The sequence below is a fragment of the Ursus arctos genome, unplaced genomic scaffold (genome assembly GCF_023065955.2).
Source record: "Ursus arctos isolate Adak ecotype North America unplaced genomic scaffold, UrsArc2.0 scaffold_18, whole genome shotgun sequence".
In the NCBI taxonomy this organism is placed as follows: domain Eukaryota; kingdom Metazoa; phylum Chordata; class Mammalia; order Carnivora; family Ursidae; genus Ursus; species Ursus arctos.
In genome coordinates, this window is record NW_026622852.1 from 15,405,637 (window position 1) to 15,427,110 (window position 21,474).

Sequence of the window (21,474 nt, forward strand, 5' to 3'; positions counted from 1 at the left end):
GCCCCTGAGAGGGGCTTCTTGATCGTGGTTGCCCCAGATTTCTGCAGCCTCAGGCCTGGGCCTCTGTAAGACGAGGGCCCCTGGGGTGGTGGCAGCCTGGGGACTCGGAGGGCCTCTGCCCTCAGCAGGCCGGGGGTCTTGGCCCTGGCCGGCTGGCAAGGAGACATTCCTAATGAATGTCGATCATCAAAACCTTGCAGCCTTCAAGGATCTGAGTAGGTAGCAACTGGCAAAAACTTTCTTGTTTTGTTCCTTTTATTATTTTTTAAAAGCCCCTTCCCCAGCTCCCATGCCCCTGAGGCAGAGGAGACACCAACCCAGTCTGCAGTCCTGAGCTCTGGCCTTGGAGGCGTGCTCTAGGCAGACCGGGGCGGGGGGAGTGGTGGGTGCCTTCCTACGGGGATGACTTGGAGAGAAGGCCCAGGCTGGTCAGTGTAGGAGAAAGGAAAGGGTAAGGAAAAAGCCAGGAGACCAAAGGTAAATGGTAACTGTGATTATTATTGTCATTACGACAGTATCATTAATTTCTTTTAGGGTTTGTTGATGGTGGTGCTGCTGGTGGTGGTTTTTTAGTCTAGCTCATGAATTTCCAGTAAAGCAGTAAGTGCTGTCGAGGGTGGCCGGAACTGGGTTTTGCTGGTTCACCATGGAAGATTCTTCTGCTGGAATTAGAAAATTGTTTTAGAGAGGATTGGTGCTTATTCATACTAATTGAGCGAATACTGTTCTCTTTGGGTTTTGTTTTTGTACTTCAAGTCCTTTTTAAAAGAATTGTGCAGACATGGGTGCATCTGTTTGTTTTACTTCTTTATGTTCCTTGTTGGGTAATCACGCCCAAGTTGATGGGCATCGAACACAGGTCTCAACTATGCCCGTGGCAGTGAGCTTCCACCGACTTGAATTGAGGCCAGCCCTGGGGGCCCTGTGAGTGGGAGCGTCTGGGTGTGTCTAGCTTGGGCTGTGGCTCCACGAGGGGCGGGCGCACCTGTTGTACTTGCGGAACATTGCCACCGATGCAGTGGTGCTTCTCTGTGTATTTGTCTTTGTAAAAGGTCACTGGCTGATTGGAGCTGTTGGGCTGTGCCCCACATCCTCTGTGTGTCACGCTGGCTTTCTTTAGGTGGCATTCCGCCTCATTTCTAGAGGTGAGTTTGACTCACAGAAGTACTTGTAAATTTCCATAGAAGGAGACAAGGCTATCACATCTGAGGGTCTTGAGTGATTGTAGAGAACTACCTGAAGCGAATTTTTCACTAAGGGAGAAAATGACACAATTACATAAAGCAGAAACCGCAGGGCCTGGGTGGTGGACTTACTGCAATGTAAGACTATAGTTAACAGGCAACTTTCAGTTCCTGCTGTTGGATGGGGTGGTCAGTCCCTTTCTTTTATTGAGCCCCCTTTCCCTCTTTTCTTTCCTTCTTTCTTTCCTTCTTTCTTTCCTTCTTTCTTTCTTTCTTTCTTTCTTTCTTTCTCTTTCTTTCTTTCTCCTTCCTTCCTTCCTTCCTTCCTTCCTTCCTTCCTTCCTTCCTTCTTCCTCCCTCCCTCCTTTCTTTCTTTCTTTCTTTCTTTCTTTCTTTCTTTCTTTCTTTCTTTTCTCGTAATGAGAGTAAAGACATTTGACAACAGATCTGCTTTGGGCTGGTATGGGGATAGGATATCAACTGAATAATAGAAGTTGGGTCCAAATGTACCTTTCTCTCGTCGAACTGAAATTAGAGTGTGCATGGAATTGGATTGAAGGCTTTAAACATGTGTTAGCTTGCAAAAGTGGCTGCAGAGAAAAAGGGCCTAAAACAACCTAGTAATATTTAGGGAAAATATTAAAAATCTTCACACACTGCACTTCAAGATGAAGTGTGTTTTTTGTAGGTAAAATAACAATCCAAACACCCCACAATTTTTAGATAAAATAATCCACTTTAAATCATTATAACTCTGGAGGTATAACATAATAGTGGTCAGTAAAGAGTGCATGATATCTCATGCTTTATTAATATCTTTGTGCTGTTTTCTGCTTTTACTTAACCTTTAGAAAAAGTCTTTAAGTTGTGTCAAATATGAAGGCAAGTTTGTAGCCTGAATTCTTTCCTCCTAGCTGTTTTCTATTATTTCTATATGTATGGAGATGTTTCCCTCTTAGAGCTACATAATTTTTAAAATTACTATATTAGAGAGTCTGTGATTTATTTATGCTCCTCTATTAATGATTATTTCGCGGGTTTATTAGTTTACTTAGGAAGGTTTGGGGCTGCATGCTCATGACAAAGTTAGGAGGAATACGTTGATTTAATGGAAGGTGTTTTCTTCAATAACTCCTCTGGCTTCTTGCATACCTTTGGGAATGACCTAATGAAACAAGCCCAGAATGCCTTTGGAAAGGTATTTTAGGTGCTTATGCCCTTCCTTTCCAGGTCTAACTCAATGGCTTTAGCTGCATCAGAGACCCAGCAGTATGGGTTCAATTCGACCTTCGGCAGAAACTACTGTTATGACTGGATTCTGGTCAGACCAGTTGCCACGAACCCAACTGTGGGATGGGATCTTCCACTCTCGCATCAACATACCAATCCGGCCTTACCCCCTTTTCTTCTCTCCCTCTCCCTCGATTAATCTCATAATTATGTGTGTACGTGTCAGAGGGCAGGGACCATGCCTTATTCATCTTGGTATTATTCAAGGGCCTGGCCCAGAGTGGTTGCTTAAGAAATGCGTGTTAGAGAAATATTTACACGTATGCTAGAAATTCTCATTCAGATTCCTACACCTCAACAGCTGGCTTTCAGCTTTCTGGATAGGATAAGACAGAACTACGGGCTTTGGGTACGTACTACCTAGTAAGAGCTGCCATGCGAGTCCAGGACCTCCCGAGGTTGTCCAGTACAGGACCTCCCGAGGTTGTCCAGTATTAACCTCACTTCTGTCTGTAGCCATGTCGATGCTAGGTGACTCTTAGCCTGGCATGTTTTGGCAAGAAAGAACTCTCTACCTGGTTTGCCTAATCTACACTGGCTTCTAGTTTCAACAAGAATTATTTACATTCATTTAATTTTAGCTCTTGGGCTATAACATGTCATTGTTCTTTTTACTCACCTCCTCCCCTTGTTTTTGGAATCAGGACAGGCATCTTCAATTCTTGTTGTTCCTGTTTGGTGTGCTCGTAGATGGATTTTCGCTTTGTCCTTCAGCTTTCATGACGCTCCAAGATATTTTTGAGTCACATTTCCTGTATAAGAAAATACAGACTATGTCATCACAAGGGGAAATGCAGATTGGGGGGCATTATTTAAATCATCCAGGGACCTCATATCCTGGCTTGAAGGAAAATTAAAGCAATGCACTTGGATTAATTTATCTCCTTGAATTGTTCTTCCCTGGGCAACTGACAGGATAATCCATTCAGCTCTTATTCGATTTTATCTGACGCTGTCACGGTGAATCTAGAAGAAAAAAAATATCGTTGAGACTTAGTTTTCAAAAAGTCATTGTTAGTAGAATTACTTTCCTTTTTTTCCTGTATTTAGAAGAGAATGAATACCCTAGGAAAATAATAATGAGCTTTGGACAAAACAATGTTTTGCTGAGTACACCGTGAAATGGAAAGTTCTCACAGCAAGCTTGCAGAAATGCTCTGAAAAGTCTCTTGCACAACTCTGTTTCTTTATAGTACTTACACAATCATATTTCTTAGTGACTTTCTATAAACAATTTTTTTGACAAGAAGCATACAGTCTTAAAAATAAAGAGATAACTTTGGCAGAAAAGACATTAATGGTTTCTTACTTCTAGACTGTGACAGACATAGATTTCTTTAGTACAGTTTTCCTGTCAATTGTGGAGGACACAGGAAATGCAACACACGGTAGGAGGTATCAGTTCGCCACCTAGAGGAGATATGTGGAATTCCACCTTTCTCCAAACCGTTTCAGTAGGATTCATTCATTCATTTATTGATTCACTCATTCATTCATGCATTCATTCAATTATTTACTTAGTTAATTATTAAAAAATAATTAAGTACTTATTAGGCTTAGTTATTGTACCAGTGCAGATTTGATAATCTAACCAAGAGCCATGAGCTCAAAGAAAGCTTTAAGCGTATTTTATTTTAATTGCACAGCTGCCTCTATTTATTTATGTTTGTTTGTTTATTTAAAGATTTATTTAAAGATTTATTTATCGATTTTAGAGAGAGAGGAGTGGGAAGAGGGAGAAGGAGAGGGAGAGGGAGCGAGAATCTTAAGCAGACTCCTCGCTGAGTGCTGAGCCCGGTGCGGGGCTCCCCAAGGTCATGACCTGAGCCGAAATCAAGAGTCAGACGCTTAACTGACTGAGCCACCCAGGTGCCCCCTCGGCTGCCTCTCTTTAAAATCTTTTGTTTTTAAAAGACCGTAACCCAAATATCTGGACAATTCTAAATATCCATATTTGTGACGTATATTACTTTTAGCTCTTGGGCTGTAATACAACCTTATTGTTTTTTTATTTTTTCCATCTCTTTGCAGTGTAGCTATTAGGGTCTTCTCTATACAAATTGGGAAATGGAGTCTCTGAGAAATTAAATAAAAAGTTTCAGGTGTCACAGCTCCTTCATTATAGCGCCAGTGTCTGAACCCATGCCAATCTAATACCGGAGCCCTCACCCTGCTCGGTTCTAGTCTAGTCTAGATGCTCACAAGCAACCAGACCGCAGCGGGGGGTGTGGCCAGTGCTTACAGGCTGAGAGGACATCATGGCCAGTAGCATGTCCATAAAGCAGGCTTGGGAGGAGTTTGATGAAGCCAGCCAACTGGACAGAGTCTACTAAAAATGGCGGGATTGTTCAAAGGTATGAATTCTTCATCCCCTGAGGAATGAACTCCACGATTTCCCTGAGTTAGTCCGGTCCTGCAAGAGGAGACAGAAGACTGGGGCCAGTTGGTGTATATGAGCACCTCCCCCTAACATCATCAACCGCCACATGTCATGGGACTTGCAGAGACATACGCTTTATAAACTAGTGCAGCCTAAAACTCCTGCAGTCTGATTCAATTTGCTTGTCATTTCTGTCAAGCGCACAGGGCCATGAGCATATTCCTTATGTAAAGGAGGAAACAGAACTACTCGAGAGGTTCCCTGAATTCCAAGGCCACCACATAATCCTTGTTGCCAGCACCAATCCCTAGATTTTCTGATTTCGATCCAGCATTCTCGCTCTCATTTCTCATTGCCAGGAAGATCAGCTTTGCTTGCTGTGACACTTCTAGTCACTCCTGTGGTTTTATACCACGCCCCCTCTCGCATTACAAGAAATAGCCCTGAAAACAGAAAACAAATGTACCAGAGACGTTGATGGTATAGGAGATAAAACAGAGAGAAGAAAGCATGTTGCAAAGTGGGGTCCTTCAATGCAGAAAAGAAGGGCTATACTCAGGGGAAAGGAAATGAGAGGAAATTAAAGGCAATCGGTCAGCGCTGAGATGATGAGGAGACTAACTCTTCCACGTGTAGCTGCGCCTCTTCAATAGGTGGGATCCTGAGGATTTGTCTCTACGGTGGACGAAAGTGTAACGCACGGTGGAAATTGTCTAGCTGTTGGGCTCCTACCATAAACCATTTTTTAAAGTGAAGAAAACTCTGATCAACCTCTGGTTTCTTTATGGAGAGGACTTTGCCCAGCTGTACTCAGAAGGCTTGAGGGTACCACACAAGCATAACCCCGAGACAATTTTTCTTTGCCAGGAAAATTTGCTTAAAATGGAACATTAAGATCTGTTTAATTCTACTGCATGGACATGCGATGATGTGCATGGTGACCTTCCATCGTAAACCTGAAAGACTTAACCTTTCTGCATCTGCTCTTGAGGGACAAAGGAGAACATTTTCTTAGAGCTTTGAACTACTTCAGTTGAAATCTGACTGAAAAAGGCAGCACCAGGGACTGTATCTTACTTATTTTGTATCTCTCTCTGCATCTAACAATTTTTTCCAGGATTAATAAAGGGTGCTGCTTTTTATTTAGATTCCAGATATTACTATTCAATAGATTTAAATTATTTTAAAGACACGTGAAGGAGTTTACATTTAAAAATGGAATCAATTTGACTTATATTTCCCTTTCTTTGAAAATTCAGAGACTCCTGGGGCGCCTGCGTGACTCTGTTGGTTAAGCGTCTGACTCTTGATTTCGGCTCAGGTCATGATATCCGGGTCGTGAGATCGAGCCCCGAGTGGGGCTCTGTGCTCAGCGGGGAGTCTGCTGGAGATTCTCTCTCTCTCTCCCTCTTCCTCTGCCCCCCCTTCGCTCACACACACACTCTCTCTAAAATAAATACATAAAATCTTTTAAAAATAAACAAAAAAAGAAAACTCACAGACTCCTAAGCAACTGTTTTCTTTTTGAAAAAAAAAAATTCAAAAAACATCCAGAAGTAAGAGGGAGTGGCCCTGATCCCTGTGCTTTTATTTATGTGTGGTTAAAGTTCAGATTTCTCAACATACCATAATCTAGTGTACTGGCCAAATTCCATGGTGGATAATTAGATGGAGGTTACCACAGCAGATTTGGTTGTAGAGAGCAAGCAGTCCCACTGGACTTCTGGGAATCTGTTGGCCAAGCTGACTGTGTTTGACACCTGAGTGGGGAGACTCACCTCACTTGCTGACTGGCCTTGCCGACCAGGTTCTATCGGTGAGATCACTGCGTGGCTGACTCCTTGCTGGACCTCGTAGGCAGAAGAGGCCATGAAATAAATGGCTTGATTTGGGGTCTTGAAAGTTCTCTTTCCTATTTCCTCTCCCAAAGCCCTTCTCCTGCCAACTCTCTAGGGACCAAAGCATTCATCTATAAATTCATTCATTCAGCAAATACTTACTGAAAACCTGTAATGTGTCAGGCACTAGAAATATACCAGTGAACTAGGTATTTTCTACCTTCAAGGACTTATAAATGAATAATTATAATACTCAGTGGAACATTTTACTATGGACAGAGCTCAGTAACCTAAATCGTTATTACTTCTGTCTTTAAAGAGTGGGAAGTGCACGAATGCTCTTTGGGAAGGCATGGCGTAGGAATGCGCTTGCAGATTTCAACACGTAGAATCAATGAATGAGTGAAGACCGGTTCGTCTGTCATTGTGAGTTCAGAGTGAACCCCACCGTCCTTGTTGAATCCTGATTCCACCTTGTCCGGTGGTGCCCCTGCCATTACATGCACACGCTTCACACCAACAACTTCAATTGTCTTCGAATCTATGCAGCATTCAGTTGTTGAGCACGTATCAATATACTCACCTAGACGGAGACTGAATTTCCCCTCTAGGAACTTATAATTTAGAAAGTGTGACATTTGCCTCTTTCAAAACGTGACACTGCTTCCTCACCCCTTAGATTATGAAAGCAGTCGTTGGTGTTTTAGCTCATTGTTTCCCCAGCTTCAGTTGTTCAGGGACCACCTTCATAATTTTTGCTGTAGTCCCATACCACCTGTGTTGTTATGCCTCTGTGACATACTGCTATTTTAGCTTAATTAAATTTATTTAATAGTAATATCTTTTAAATCACTAGGTTGATGTGCTCACTCTAACATTTTCAAATATACTTTAATATAAATACATGACTACTAATTAACTATATATTATACATATTTTAATATATATTAAATATATAAATAAAACTAATTATATAAAATAAATATAAATAACAAATGATAGCATATATAATACATATAAATAAATATAAAATAAATTAAATTTATAAAAATATATGTTAATATATTAAATATTCATATTGAATTTAGTAGTCATATATTAGTACAAATAACTACACATCTGTACATACTAGTGCTAAATTAGTCATTTAGTAAGACATATACGTATACACAAATATGTATATATATATATATTTTTTTGTCTGTATGCATCCCCAAACCTTCTCAAGTGCTCAAGTGCTCGCACGTATGACACATATCATACTTTGGGAGGCTTTACAAAAGTGGGGCCCACCTTTGAGAGTAAAGAATGGCAGAAAAAATAAAATGCATAAGTAATGATAATAATCATTACAACGGTCACGAGAGCTGTTACTTATTGAAGGTTTCATGTGTGTCACTGATTTTATCTTATTTAATTTTTGCTCTCTTGGAGGCATGCATATCACAGAGAGGTGAGACAAAGGGGCAGGGAAGAAGGAAGAGCAGAAGTGGGACTTACTTTCTTTTCTTTTTTCAAAGCACATTGCCGCAACTTTATTTTTTAAATTATGTTATGTTCGTCACCATACAGTACATCATTAGTTTTTGATGTAGTGTTCCATGATTCATTGTTTGCGTATAACACCCAGTGCACCATGCAATACGTGCCCTCCTTACTACCCATCTATAACGAACACACGTCTTGACGTTTTCCTTTTCATTCTTTTCTTTAGTTGACTGAGATTTCACATCTGATTATTTTATGTAAACTGGATGTGATGGTGGCAGATTAAAAAACTTTTTTTAAATCAAATATATTTGTTAATCAAACAAAATAATAACCCCAGAAAAAGGATGTTAGTGTAATTACACCCATTCTAGGAATGCAGGATCAGGTGAGAGAAATCAGATTGAAACACGTTTTCTTTTCTTTAGTTATTAGTTTTCTGTTTCTCCAGTTGCTAATCTTTGTCCTACTGACCCAAGGCATTTGTTCAAAAGCCTTTTTCCCTCTCTGGCACAAGGGCCTAACTTATTAAAGACAAAATTCTTCTAGCTCTCTGCTAAAAACCAGTGAAATGAATATTGTTCTAAACATAGCATCACAAAATATTAATGCTGGAAAAGACATACAGGACCTAAGACAGCTCCCTCACTTTATAGAGGGAAAAAAGTTGAATCACAGCAATAATTATGAAAAATTTCCCTGTGTTTTCATAGCTGATATTTTCATCATCAATTTTATGACATGAGCTTGTTTTGTTTTGTTCGCGTGCCTGAATTTTGCTTCCAACAAATGGTGAGCTCCAAGTTCAAACCATGCCTCATTTGCTTCCCACTCTGTGTTTTCAGCAGAGTACCATATACTTGGTGCTGAATAATCATTTTTCAACTAACTAAATGGTACGATATATCCCATAAACCTGCTTTTTAATTCTTTGACATGAACTTTCTAGATACGTACACCTCATTTAGGATTCCATTGTTTATCTTCCCTGTAAAAATGTCAGAGACAGTGTACTTGAGAGATACTTTGGCGAATAATAAAGACTTAAATAGCCGGGATAGTATGCTGTCTGTTGTCACGTTTATGAATTCCAGGCATAGACCATATATTTCAGAAGGGTCAAAACTAGAAGAGGAAACATCTAAAGGTGTATGGACTATGTTGATTAAATATTGTCATTGGACATTTACATAGATGGTGGGACCTGTAAGAAATAAGGAATTACTCTTTAGCAGTTATTATGGAACAAATTAGCTAAAGATTATAAGGTGCTTAGCAAAAGATTAAAATATACTAGTTATTTCACATAATTAAATTATCAGACAATTACTCTGGTTGTTTTTCTTTTTTCCACAAACTGTATTGAAATATAGGTATACAAAAACTGCACATAATTAATGCATACAATTTGATGATTTTTGGACATATGTATACCCTTGTGTAACCATACTCTGATTATTTTTCACAGTAGTCTAGTTAAAGTACAGCTTTGGATTTGTTAGTATATTCGAACACGAACGTTTACCCCTGGCTTTCCCATGAAGGTTGACACACATTTTTTGTTATTATCTTGTAGATAACTGAATTACGGCATAGTAATTCATTAAAAAAACACTTTGACTGTTAACACTTCTTGGTGTGAAGTATACTTAAGAACTGTTCTATCTCCAGGGCCCTGTGTTTACTTGTGAAGGTCAGCGCTTCCTCCTTTTTAATCCTCAAGATTGGTTTTTCATCGCTTGATGAGAGATGACGGGCTCCTCCTACTCCCCCTCCTTCCGGTACCTTTTTCCTCCACCAGTTTTTGTTTTGTTTTGTGTTTTTTTGTTTTTTTTTGTTTTTCCCTTTCCGATTCCTCCTGGCATCTGGACTTCTTTTTCTGCCAGATGAGTCAGTAAGAGTGGAAAAGTTGAACCCACAGTTTTTATCTTGGCTGGGAAAGGAGGTTGAAGGCAAAGTGTGCCTGATTATGTTTCCTGAGGGTCCTCACACAACCCTCCAGAGAACACCACTCTGGATTCAAGGTAGAAAGTGCCAAATGGTCCTCCGCTGCACTCTACCTTTCACAAACTCAATGCTTAGAAAGTTGTTCTTTGAAGAAAGAAATAGAAAAATATTATTTGTTTATTTGTGTGTGCTTTTTTCTTCATACATCATCTTCCTGCACAAAGGATTTAAGTGGGTTTTACAAAACAAATAATACAGTAGGATTAAGAGCGAAAGGAAAAATATGTAGATATTTAACAGTGGGGGAGGGGAAGAAACATGGGCAGATTTATAAAGTGAAAGTGAATTGTTTGTATTCTAGCATACAGTGGTAGCTCCTGAATTGAGTGTTTCTTAGATATTAGGTGAAACACTCATCAAAATCTCTAATCTAATTGACATAGACACTGTTTTGAATTTCTTTAGATTTCGTAGGTGTAGAAATTGAGGCTTAGAGGATTCACGCAACTCCACACTGCTAAATTCATGGTGGGTTGGGATTTGAACCCGCTGGTAGTCTCACTGAGTCACAGCTATAACCTCGGTAGCTTGCTTTTTGACACAAGTATTTATTATTCATGGTAATTCACAGAACTGTCTCAGAAAATGTACAAATGACTTAGCTTCATTAAATTAGTCAATTATTTTTTTCAACTGTCAATGATTAATAAGTGGAGTAGGTTTGGAGAGTGGTAATTGCAGGGTGCTGGTGGTAGCTGTGGTTTTGATGGAGGAAGCAGTAAAATACATAGGCTGTCCCTGCTCTTTTTCAAAACACAGGTCAAAAAGTAGTTCATCTAAAGTCGGAAGTTACTCTTGGAGGTTGTGTTCTTTACCACGATCTTGGTGTTCGGGGCACCTGGGTGGTTCAGTCTGTTAAGTGTCTGCCTTCAACTCAGGTCACGATCCCAGGGTCTTGGGATCAAGTCCTGCCTTGGACTCCTTTCTCAGCAGGGAGCCTGCTTCTCCCTCTGCCTGCTGCTTCCCCTGCTTGTGCTCTCTCTCTCTCTGACGAATAGATAAATAAAATCATTAAAAAAAAAGATCTTGGTGTTAGATAAGCCATATAGACTTAACAATATGTAATAAAAGTGAAGATACAGAGTATGAAGTTCTATCATGATGTAAATTCCTCAAAACTGTGGTTCAAGCTCTTTAAAATCTTCATAAATCACCATGACATTCATTTAACCATATTTTACATGTATCTACAATAATATAATACTGTATTGTAGCATGACAAATTGGACCTAAAACGAATGTATTGGCTATATTAAATATTGAATATTTAATGGGCTGAAATTTTGTTTGCCCTGGCCTCTGAACATAGAAAACAAATTTGGGACAACTTAAATAGCTCAGGTCTCTTGAGAAAGTTCTCAGCTTCTTTGAACAGCTTCTTTTCTTTCAGATAAATTTCCATGTAGCAAAAAGGAGCCATCAGAATGATCCCCTAGACCTTAGAGCAACCTCAAAGTATAGTTTATTGAGCTAGATCAGAGCAATAATTCGAGAAAAATGTACTGACTCTTATTATGTCTTAAGCACCATGATAGGAACTTTATGCACATCATCTTGTTTAATTTTATTTTTTTCATTCTGTTTAATTTTAATAGCAACTCCACGAGATATTATTATCCCCATTTTAGAGACTGAGGAACCACAGGAAGATCAGAGAAGTAAGATAATGTGCGCTTCCAAGGCCACATCAATGATGGACCTGGAATTTGAACGCAGATAGGATGTGAAAGCCCTTGTACTTAAACCCTTCAACTGCCTGCCCCCTCAAGGAACCACTAAGGTTCTCATGGAGACCTGACTCTGTATAGATAGTTGCTTCGAGAGGAGGAAAATGCAGGAGGATCGGGTGTGTAGGTTTCAACTAGACATCTGTGCTCCATCAAGACACAGAACTATTGTATTCTCTGTATCAGGTAGAGGTATATCACGTTCCGGGTACTTTTCCACCCCATACACTGTCCAAGGTGATAAAGGTGTCTAGGAAGGGGGATTAGGATACCCTGCTATCTTCTTTCTCCGACATCCAGTCTCTCTTTTGATGAGAAGAAGAACAAACCTCATTCTTGTTCAGTCACATTGACCAACGAAAAGACTTCGGTCTTCTGGGCACCTGGTACATGTGATTTACGCTTACAGAACTGAAAGCACACATCCAAGGAGGCTTGTCTTGGGACGAGAGGTTATGAGACACAATGAAAGAGAAGGTATTTTTTAAAATCCTAGAGACCTAGGATCGAATCCTGGGGTTGACGTGTTTTCATAGTGTGGCCAACTTCACTATTTTGAGCCAGTTTCTTTTTCTGAAAAATGAGGGTGACTCAGATTACCTCCAGAGTTCTCATAAAGGTGTAATGCAGGTCAATTTATGACACTAAGAGACAGAAAACAAACTGGGTGAGAAAAAGAGTCTTTTTATCCCCTGTCTTTCCCAAGCGCTGTCTCCTCCCCTTCCTCTTCTCCCCTCCCCTCTGCCCGCTCTTTTCTTCTCTTCTCGTCCCTTTTCTTCTCTTTTCCGTATTTTTTTCTGTCCCCAAGTTTTACACAGGCTCTACAGTTATGTCATTGCAGCAACGACGTATAAAGGAGAAGCTGAGGGTTTGCATGCATTTGTACGCTGATAGAAGTATTTCATCCTCACAAGTTTTAGAAGGAAAGTCTGGAGCTGGTGAAGTGGTGAGAAAGAAGCAGTTGTTTCTGAGATTTAATTTTGACTCAGGCATCAGAGAGACACTCTCCCCGCTGTTGCAACTCCATGCTTCTAAGAACTGCTGAGCTGAAGCCCTTCGCACTTGTGATCCATTAGCCAAGCAGCAAGTCTGAACCCAGCAGAGCAGCCGGTATTACAGGTGCATTACAGATGCTAAAATGTACCATAACCATTATTTATTCTGATTCTTATAGCTCAAGTTCAATTGTACAAAATTCCTTATATCATTTTATGATTCATACTGTCTTCATTAAAAAAATATATTGTAACACAGAGCTAATTAATAACAACAACAGCAACAACAAAGAAACAAGGACCTACTCTGTAACTTCCTCCTAAATCTTTTCCCTTTAAGGGGATTTTGAGATCCAGCTTTCCTATGGTTAGGTACTCGATGAACAGATATTAAGTTGGAAACCCAAGAGTGATGTGGACTGTTGGGTGTATTTTAGAGATGGATTTCATCAACAACTAGTTTGTCGTTACCATCCTGCAAATGCCTTTCTTTCTTTCTTTCTTTCTTTCTTTCTTTCTTTCTTTCTTTCTTTTTCTTTCTTTTTAAAGATTTTATTTATTCATTTGACAGAGAGAGACAGCCAGCGAGAGAGGGAACACAGGCAGGGAGAGTGGGAGAGGAAGAAGCAGGCTCCTAGCCAAGGAGCCTGATGTGGGGCTCGATCCCAGAACGCCGGGACCATGCCCTGAGCCAAAGCCAGATGCTCAATGACTGAGCCACCCAGGTGCCCCTGTGAATGTCTTTCTGTACTCACCTCGGTGCCCAGATCAAGGGCCTCTAAGGTTGAGTCTGGTAGGAAATCTCTCAGCAGAGGCAGGCTGTAGGAGTGAGGGAGCTGGCCAAAGGACACATACCAACCAAAGCTCCTCATAGTATTGGCCTACTTCTACTGATCTTGCATTTCTCAACAAAATCTCTTTTCTTCCTTCTCTTTTGTATAACTCCAGTGGAATAATTTCATTGAATTGCCCAGAAAAGACTATTTATGGGGCTAGTCTGGCAGTTAGGGTTCTCCATTGGATTATTAGGTTTCACAATCCCTTGCATAAATTGCGTGTACCCTTTTCTTGGAGTCAGAGTTCATTCTCAAGTCCTTTTAAGTTCAGTGTCTTTCATTGCTTCTCTTAAGGTTTTACTGTTTTGCCGGGGGCAGGGGATAATTTCATGGAGTATACTGAGTCAGCAATCCCTTTCAGCGAAGCAGTAGGACAAATGAATGGATTTTTGGACTGCCTTGGGTGAAGGAAGAAGATATTTGGGAGGACACTGGAGAAGTGGGAAGGCTGAAGGGGTGGATATGTGAAAATGTTCCATGATTCTAGCCTCAACTCTACCCTCCTTTGTCATTTTGGTGGCCATTTTGACAATGAGAAATACTGATGACAGTCTTCTCATTTGAAAATGAGAATCATAACAGTGCTTGCCTCAGAGGGATATTGCAAAATCCAAATGAAATCACTTGTGTTATGCTTTCCATTGTGTAAGGGCTCAACAAATGTCAGCCATTCAGATATTATTATTATTTCTGCTTTACAAATGCTATTGTTTAAATCTTCCCAGTTCGTGTTTCTGGATAATTTCTAATAACTAAGCTAATGTGTTATGATGTTCTTCTAGGGTTAAAGCGTTCTGGTGAAGCATATTAGACACCTTTCCTGAGGCAGTACAGCTTTTTGGACCAAATGTGAAGGCCTATTTGGAATGGAGCTAACTCCAGTGCACCCACTTGAGATAGCAGGTGGGGATAGGAAACAACAACTTTTTCGACATTAATCCCAATTGAATAAAATTCCCAAATAGCTCACTGTTTCTTCTGGAGAGTAGTTTTTCTCTAAATGGAATGACCAGAGAACATAAGAAAATTTCTTCCTGTTCTATGGCATTTACCATAGAAATGCTGCCCTTCAGAACTGGGTTCCATAGGTGCTTTACTCATGAACCTTCTTTTCCTGCTCCTGTTGGAGCTCTTCTGTCACACCTCACCCCCACGTCACCCTCCAGGAACCCTCCACTTACGTGAGTGGCCACAGAGGGGCTGACGCACAGACCAACTAGAGCACATGGTCCAACTTTTAATAACAAGGCAAAATGCCCAAGCCTCGAGGGGCGCCTGGGTGGCGCAGTCGTTAAACGTCTGCCTTCGGCTCAGGGCGTGATCCCAGCGTTCTGGGATTGAGCCCCACATCAGGCTCCTCCGCTAGGAGCCTGCTTCTTCCTCTCCCACTCCCCCTGCTTGTGTTCCCTCTCTCGCTGGCTCTCTCTGTCAAATAAATAAATACAATCTTAAAAAAAAAAAAAAAGCCCAAGCCTCGAGCAGGGACAAAAGAGAAGCCCAGTTTCCTTCACAGAGCTAGCATGGGTCTAGTTAAGATCAAGGGTCCCAAAGCCAGACAGATTTGAATTTCAGTATCAGTTCAGGCAATAAATTTGTTCAGAAACTTAGGCTGTATACCGTATAATGTTTTTAAATAAAATACAGGTCATGGGATTGTAATTGTAATGAAAAAGAAGTGAAATGATGTCTGTAAAGTGCTTCGTAGATTGGCCAGCATGTAGTCAACAAGCATCAGTTGCTCTTCCTGCTTTTCCCTCAAAATACTTTGTCTCTGGCCTCCCAGCCGACATGAATGTCAGTCTCCTGTAGATTCCATGACAGAGACTTGGAGAGAAAAATGGTCTCCACAATTTCGACAACTGTCTTTTCCCCTAAAACCAACGGTGGCGATTTTAGTCTAAAATATCTAGATCGTCTTCATCACTTAACTTACTCAGGTACCTGGTCAGTTGACACTTGTCTTTTATGCAATTGGAAAACAGTACAAGAGTTGTATGTGCAAAAAAAAAAAAAAAAAAAAAGTATGTGCATACACACACTTATGTAGATAGGAATATACCTTCGGTAACCTTTTGCTTATCTGTTCTCTCCTATGGCTTCAGAAACATGTGAGGTAGGTTTTATATTTCCGATTTTATAACTAAAGGAAAAGGGAACACACAGAAGCAATCCGGCTGAGCCAAAAGCCTGGCAGCCGATTAGGGATAGAGCTGGGGGCGGTCTGAGCCCCGGGCAGTTTTTCCTGCTCCCTACCGCTCTGATGACTGTGGACGTGAACTGCACTAGAACTTGGCTGCCAAGGAAGTCCCAGAGGAGAGGTAACCAAAGGAAACAGCGTGGCTGACATCCAATTAAAAGTTAAGATCCCGCCGGGCAATCTCTCCTTAATTGACGACAGACATTGCTGTCGCTACGCCATCTAGCCACTTTGCAGCGGCGGGGACGTTAGCACGCGCTCCCGGGGACCGGGAATGAATGAACGGCGCATGCTTTCCAAGGGAGCGCGGGTTGCTTTGGCCGGATTCTGCCCTGGCTGTTTTCTGGGGATGAATTGGCTGTAGTCAGACGATCAGGGGCGGTAACCTTTCCTAATAACCACCTCAGGCTTTTGGCACCTACCGCTCTGGCACTGTCTAGGGAAGCTCTTAATGCTCCTTCATGCTACTTGTCATGTCAAGCCGCTTGTCTCGCTTTGCTAGGACATCGGACGCTGTCCGGCAAACAGCTCATCCCTGTGGGATCCAGCGCGTGCCCTGCCGAGGGCTCAGACAGCGTTCTGATCGTCTCTGACACGTCTGAAAAAAACGACCCGGGTTTGTACGGCTTTCCTATCCGTGGTTCCATGGTGTTTGAAATCAGGATGTGGTCCGGAGTTAATGACATAAGGAAACACTTTGATGCTTGTATCGCCTGCTTGGTTTACTTGAACCTCGCATGGACTGGCCTTCCTCCTGCCCCGGACTCCCTGGCCCCGCATGCTCCTCTCCGCTTCCTGTGCAGGCCTTCCTCTGGTTTGTGGCCTGTGCCCTGCGTCTCGTTCCTTCAAGGCGCACGCCGAGCCGCTGCTCCGAGTTTTTGTGGCTGGCTTCTGCTGCCGGCTCATCATCCAGCCCCAGGCTCGGGTCTCTTTTCCCAGTTTTAAAACCTGAAACAGCTCTCTTCCAGTTTGTCTGTAGCTTTCCCTTTCAACTCTCCCTCCCGCCTTCATGGTAAGTAAGCAGGAACTAGGCTCCTTTTCCAAACCTTGATTTTATAATACCTGCATTTCTGCAGAATGATGATGCTTAGAAGACTAACCGAAGTATGCTAAACTTGGTATTGATTTGATGACTTCATAAAGATTCCTTGCCAGTTTTTTTTTTTGCTTGTTTATTTTTTGTTTTTTGGCTTTTTTTGTTTTTTTCTGAAAGAGCCTGCTTAAAATCTTTGCTAATCTACTTGAATTTCCTTCTAAATGCAGTTACACATAATACCTCTTAAAACTAGTTCTCTATATTTGCCGCTCCTGCTGGCACTCAGGAGGGCTAATGAGTCCTGAAGATTAGGTCTTCAGAAGGGAAGGATGAAAGTTCCCATGTAGGTAAATACCACTTAAGACTCGAAATTTCCAGGAAGGTTGGAGATTTTTGTGGAGACCCCTAAAATGCTGTTTGTCAGTTACCACCATGAAATTTCTCCCTCTAGTTTATGTTATGTTCACATTCAGTCATTCCATGAGTGTACCATATATGTTTGTTTCTTTTTTTTAAAGATTTATTTATTTGAAAGAGAGAGAGAGAGAGAGAGCACGAAAGAGTGGGGGAAGGGCAGAGGGAGAGGGAGAAGCAAACTCCCTGCTGAGCAGGGAGCCCCACATGGGGCTTGATCCCAGGACTCTGGGATCATGACCCGAACTGAAGGCAGATGCTTAACCAACTGAGGCGCCCCTATATGTTTCTGATCTGGGTAGATAAACCACATTTATAGATTTAAAGATTTTATCAGCTGCTGCCCGGAAGTTTTTCCTGACTCAGTTAAGAACCTGTGAAACTTAACCCTTGACAGTTTGTAATTAAATCAACTTTCGTCTAGACCATAGTTGTATGGTCCTAATAGCACAGTAGAAAGAAAGGGCAAGCCCTTATTCTTATTTCTGCCATCCCTACAAGTTTATATTGTGACCTTAATTGAAGGACTTCTTGCATTGCCCAATAAAAATAATTGCAAATTTTAACACTTGCCTCCAACCAAAAATAAAATTATAGGACTTCATTAGTATTCCGGTGCTCTTAAAGATTTCAGGGTTGGTCTGTGGGTTTCCCAAGGGCATGGCCTGTGTCTGAATCAGTCACCATTTCATCCGCAGACACTCACATGTTGCCTGGAGCACCATATGGAAAGTGCCCAATGAATGGAATAAATGAATGAATGAATGAATGAATGAATGGAAAGATAGAACCAGAGTCACGTTTTAGTTGCCTACCTGTATATTTTCAGGGTAATGTAGTATTTAAAAAGGGACAGAGATAACACATTTCTAAAAGGTTATGAATGGCATATTTAACACTTCCCAAGAAGACGGAATCCAGTTTCTATCACTTGATCGGGGTCTTCATTTACAGAGGCATTGAGAATTCCCCGTGGCTGAATATGGGTGAAACTTTAAGGCAAGCTGAAGGCCCAGGCTGCCCTGTGGACATCAATACTCCCATGGAGCACTTTCCAAGAAGAAAAGTGTGGGCTTGCTGGTCTTTTCATCAAAACTCCTAGAACTTGGCTGACTGCCTGGTTTATCCCAGGACATTAGTCAGCCCACAAATCCCACATTTGTTTATTCAGTCCAGAGCAAGTGAATACTGCCATTCTCCCATCTCCTTTGTTGGCAAATGCTTTGTTAACCTGAATTGAGCCCTGCAACACAAAATGAAGTGACTAATCTTTCAGGGGGTTTTCCCCTCCCAGATTCTTGTATGAGCAACTGAATCGATAGGCCACAAAGCCCCATACTGTCGTTTTCCCTCATGCTGCCCTTTTATTCTGATGGCTCCACATTGTACTTAAGGAAACCAATACCTTCCAGAGTGTGGTTGAAGTGGCGCCACCATTAAGAGAAGGAGGTTATGGGACTTTTTAGTCTTGTGAGAAAGTGATAGCAAGCAAAGAGAGTTTAGGTTGATTATTTATACTTGGGCCGTCTACTCCTGGGCACAGGCAATAGGTGTTACCTCGCTCATCTCCCACTCTGAAATTTTTCTGATTCTGAATATATGGGTCTGAGAGTGTAAGAAGTAGGAATCGTAACACAACACCCAGTTTGGATAATCACACAGTTAATATGTGGTGGGTCTGGAATATAACTTAAAAAGGGGTTATATCCTTAATCACTGGGCTATTTGTCTATCTGCAAAGATCTGTAAAGACCTGGGCTTTTCAGCAAAAGTATAAGGATCTGTGTTTCTGAATTGCCATTGACCATGAAAGAGTGATGAGCTTGGAAGACTCATGGAGGTGCAACATAGTACACGATAGAAGAGGGGATAAAGGAAATCATAAGACTTGACATTTTTGCCACAAACCAACCATTTTTATAGCATGTTGCACATAGCAGCTTGGCAGGTAATTCTCATCAGTCGTTAGGCTGGTGGCAATTCTACTTGGTTCATAAAGCTTTGGCTCTGTGTTTCCCATCCATAACCTGTTTTTCTCTCTCCTCTTCTTCCAACTCTTGGCCAGAGCTACTTTCCAGATGACTTCTTTCTATCACACTCTTCCTCCCCCGTGTAAGAGAATACAAGTAGATGCTGATGTTTGAAGCAAGAACACTCAAGAATTGTTGCTTGGCTTTTAACCCAAGGCTTGGATTGGTACAGTCTTTTTAGGTTTTTAGTGTGAGGTTTAGGGATCACAAAGGTTGTTTCGTCCATGAGACTTTTGCAAATTGTTATTTTCATACCTGAGATCTGGAGGAAACATCAGTCAAAATGGTTTTTAAAGGGGTGTCTGGGTGGCTCAGTTGGTTAAGCACCTGTCTTTGGCTCGGGTCGTGATCTCAGGGTCCTGGGATTGAGCCCCACATCAGGCTCCCTGCTCAGAGGAGAGTCTGCTTCTTCTTCTCCCTCTGCAACCCCCCCCCCCCGCTCAGTGCTCACGCTTTCTCTCTCAAATAAATAAATAAATAAATCTTTAAAAACAATAGTTTTTAAAATAGCCATTAGCTTGGGAGATGCCTAGACAAGGACTGTGGCAAGAGCTTTGCCTGGATTACCCTGTTTTTGTGTCACATGATCTTTAAAAAAAAGATATTTAAAGAAAATTTTTTCTGAGAATGATCACTCCCACTATTTTGCTATAGAGGGTCAGGAAATCTGTAAAAAATTCCTGGGCTTGGGTACAGATGACGCATGTACTGGCAAACAGAAATCTAGAGTGATAAAAGAGTTTTGTCTTTTGTAGAAACTTCTCCAGACTTGAGGCCTGTATTTTTGGATTTGACTCATTGAAAATCTTCATTGAACACCTAGTGCATGCCAAACACTCTGCTACATTATGAGGGGTTGGGGGCCTCTACTATAGTCCAGTTGGGATACAGGAAGGGTGAAGAGAGAATACATATACTTATAGCAGAAGGCAAAATAAAATACAGTGTGCAACGGACTATGGGAGATTATGGCAGAAGAGGGCCTATTTCATTAGCGGAGTCAGGAAATGCATTGCCAAGGTCATGGCATTCTTGCTGGGTCATAAGGCTAGGGTCTTGGCAGGTGAGGAGGCATCCACATGCAAGAGAATAAGAGCAAAACACACGGTTGTGAGAAAGGGGAAGGGAACTGTGAGTGTTGCCATGCAGGGTGGAGGCAGGGAAATGAAGGCTGACTGGCTTTATATTGTGAGTACGGAGCCTCGTGCACACAGTTGACCATGCGGCCTTCCTTGAACCCTTGTTTGCTCCAGAGTCATGGCACCTCCTGGCTCTTTACCAGTCTTAGCCGGCCGATGCTTCTCGGTCATGTTGCCTGAACTCTCTGTGTTGAAGGGCATCAGCATCTGATCATTCCTAAATTGCTATATTTAAATATTCAATATTTAACATCTACATGCCAGTGGTCTCTAAATTGGTTAGGTCTCCCCACACCCCATGTCCTGACCTCTAGGCTGTATATCACATTGTCTACTGAACTCCACTTTGATGTCTAAATTTCTAGGCCCAAATTAGAATTCCTAATTCTTTGCTTCCACCCACCTGCCTCCACTTTGCTGCTGGAAATCCTCCTCTTTCACCAGTGTTCCCCATCTCAGTTGATGGGCCCGCCACCCACCTTGTTGCTTAGGCCCCTGAACTTGGAGTTATTCTAGATGTGGCCTTTCTCTCACCCTTACCATTTAATAACACATGTTTTGAGTTCCCCTCTACCCCACCGCAAACAAGCAGCTGTTGTTTTTTGTTATAAGCCTTATGGTAGTAAGACTTGCCTCCAAATGCACATGAATCGCTCTGATAACAATAAATAGTAAGTTAAAAAGAGATTAATTTTACAGAGATTGTCTCTTGATTCCTTTCCAGAAATTAACTCCTCTGTTGTCCACAAGAGCCGTGGGTTCCTCAGTTTGCATCTATGTTGGGATTTATTTCTCCCATGTTTCAAAAGAATCTTCGCATTCTCTTGCCTTTCAGCCCCAGTGGCAATGGATTAGATACATAAATACATGTCCTGATAGACAAACAAATGTTACGTCCCCACATATCTGTTAC

The 21,474-nt window shown here is 41.5% G+C and overlaps 1 long non-coding RNA gene across 1 annotated transcript; it reads right to left on the reverse strand.

Moving 5' to 3' along the window:
- Positions 1-345: 345 nt before the first annotated feature.
- LOC125283250 (uncharacterized) lies at positions 346-13,912 on the reverse strand. Its single transcript, XR_007190955.2, has 3 exons — positions 13,665-13,912; positions 3,094-3,226; positions 346-1,253 (listed from the first exon to the last, which is right to left on the reverse strand). It is a non-coding gene; the product is annotated as an uncharacterized LOC125283250 (long non-coding RNA).
- Positions 13,913-21,474: the final 7,562 nt, after the last annotated feature.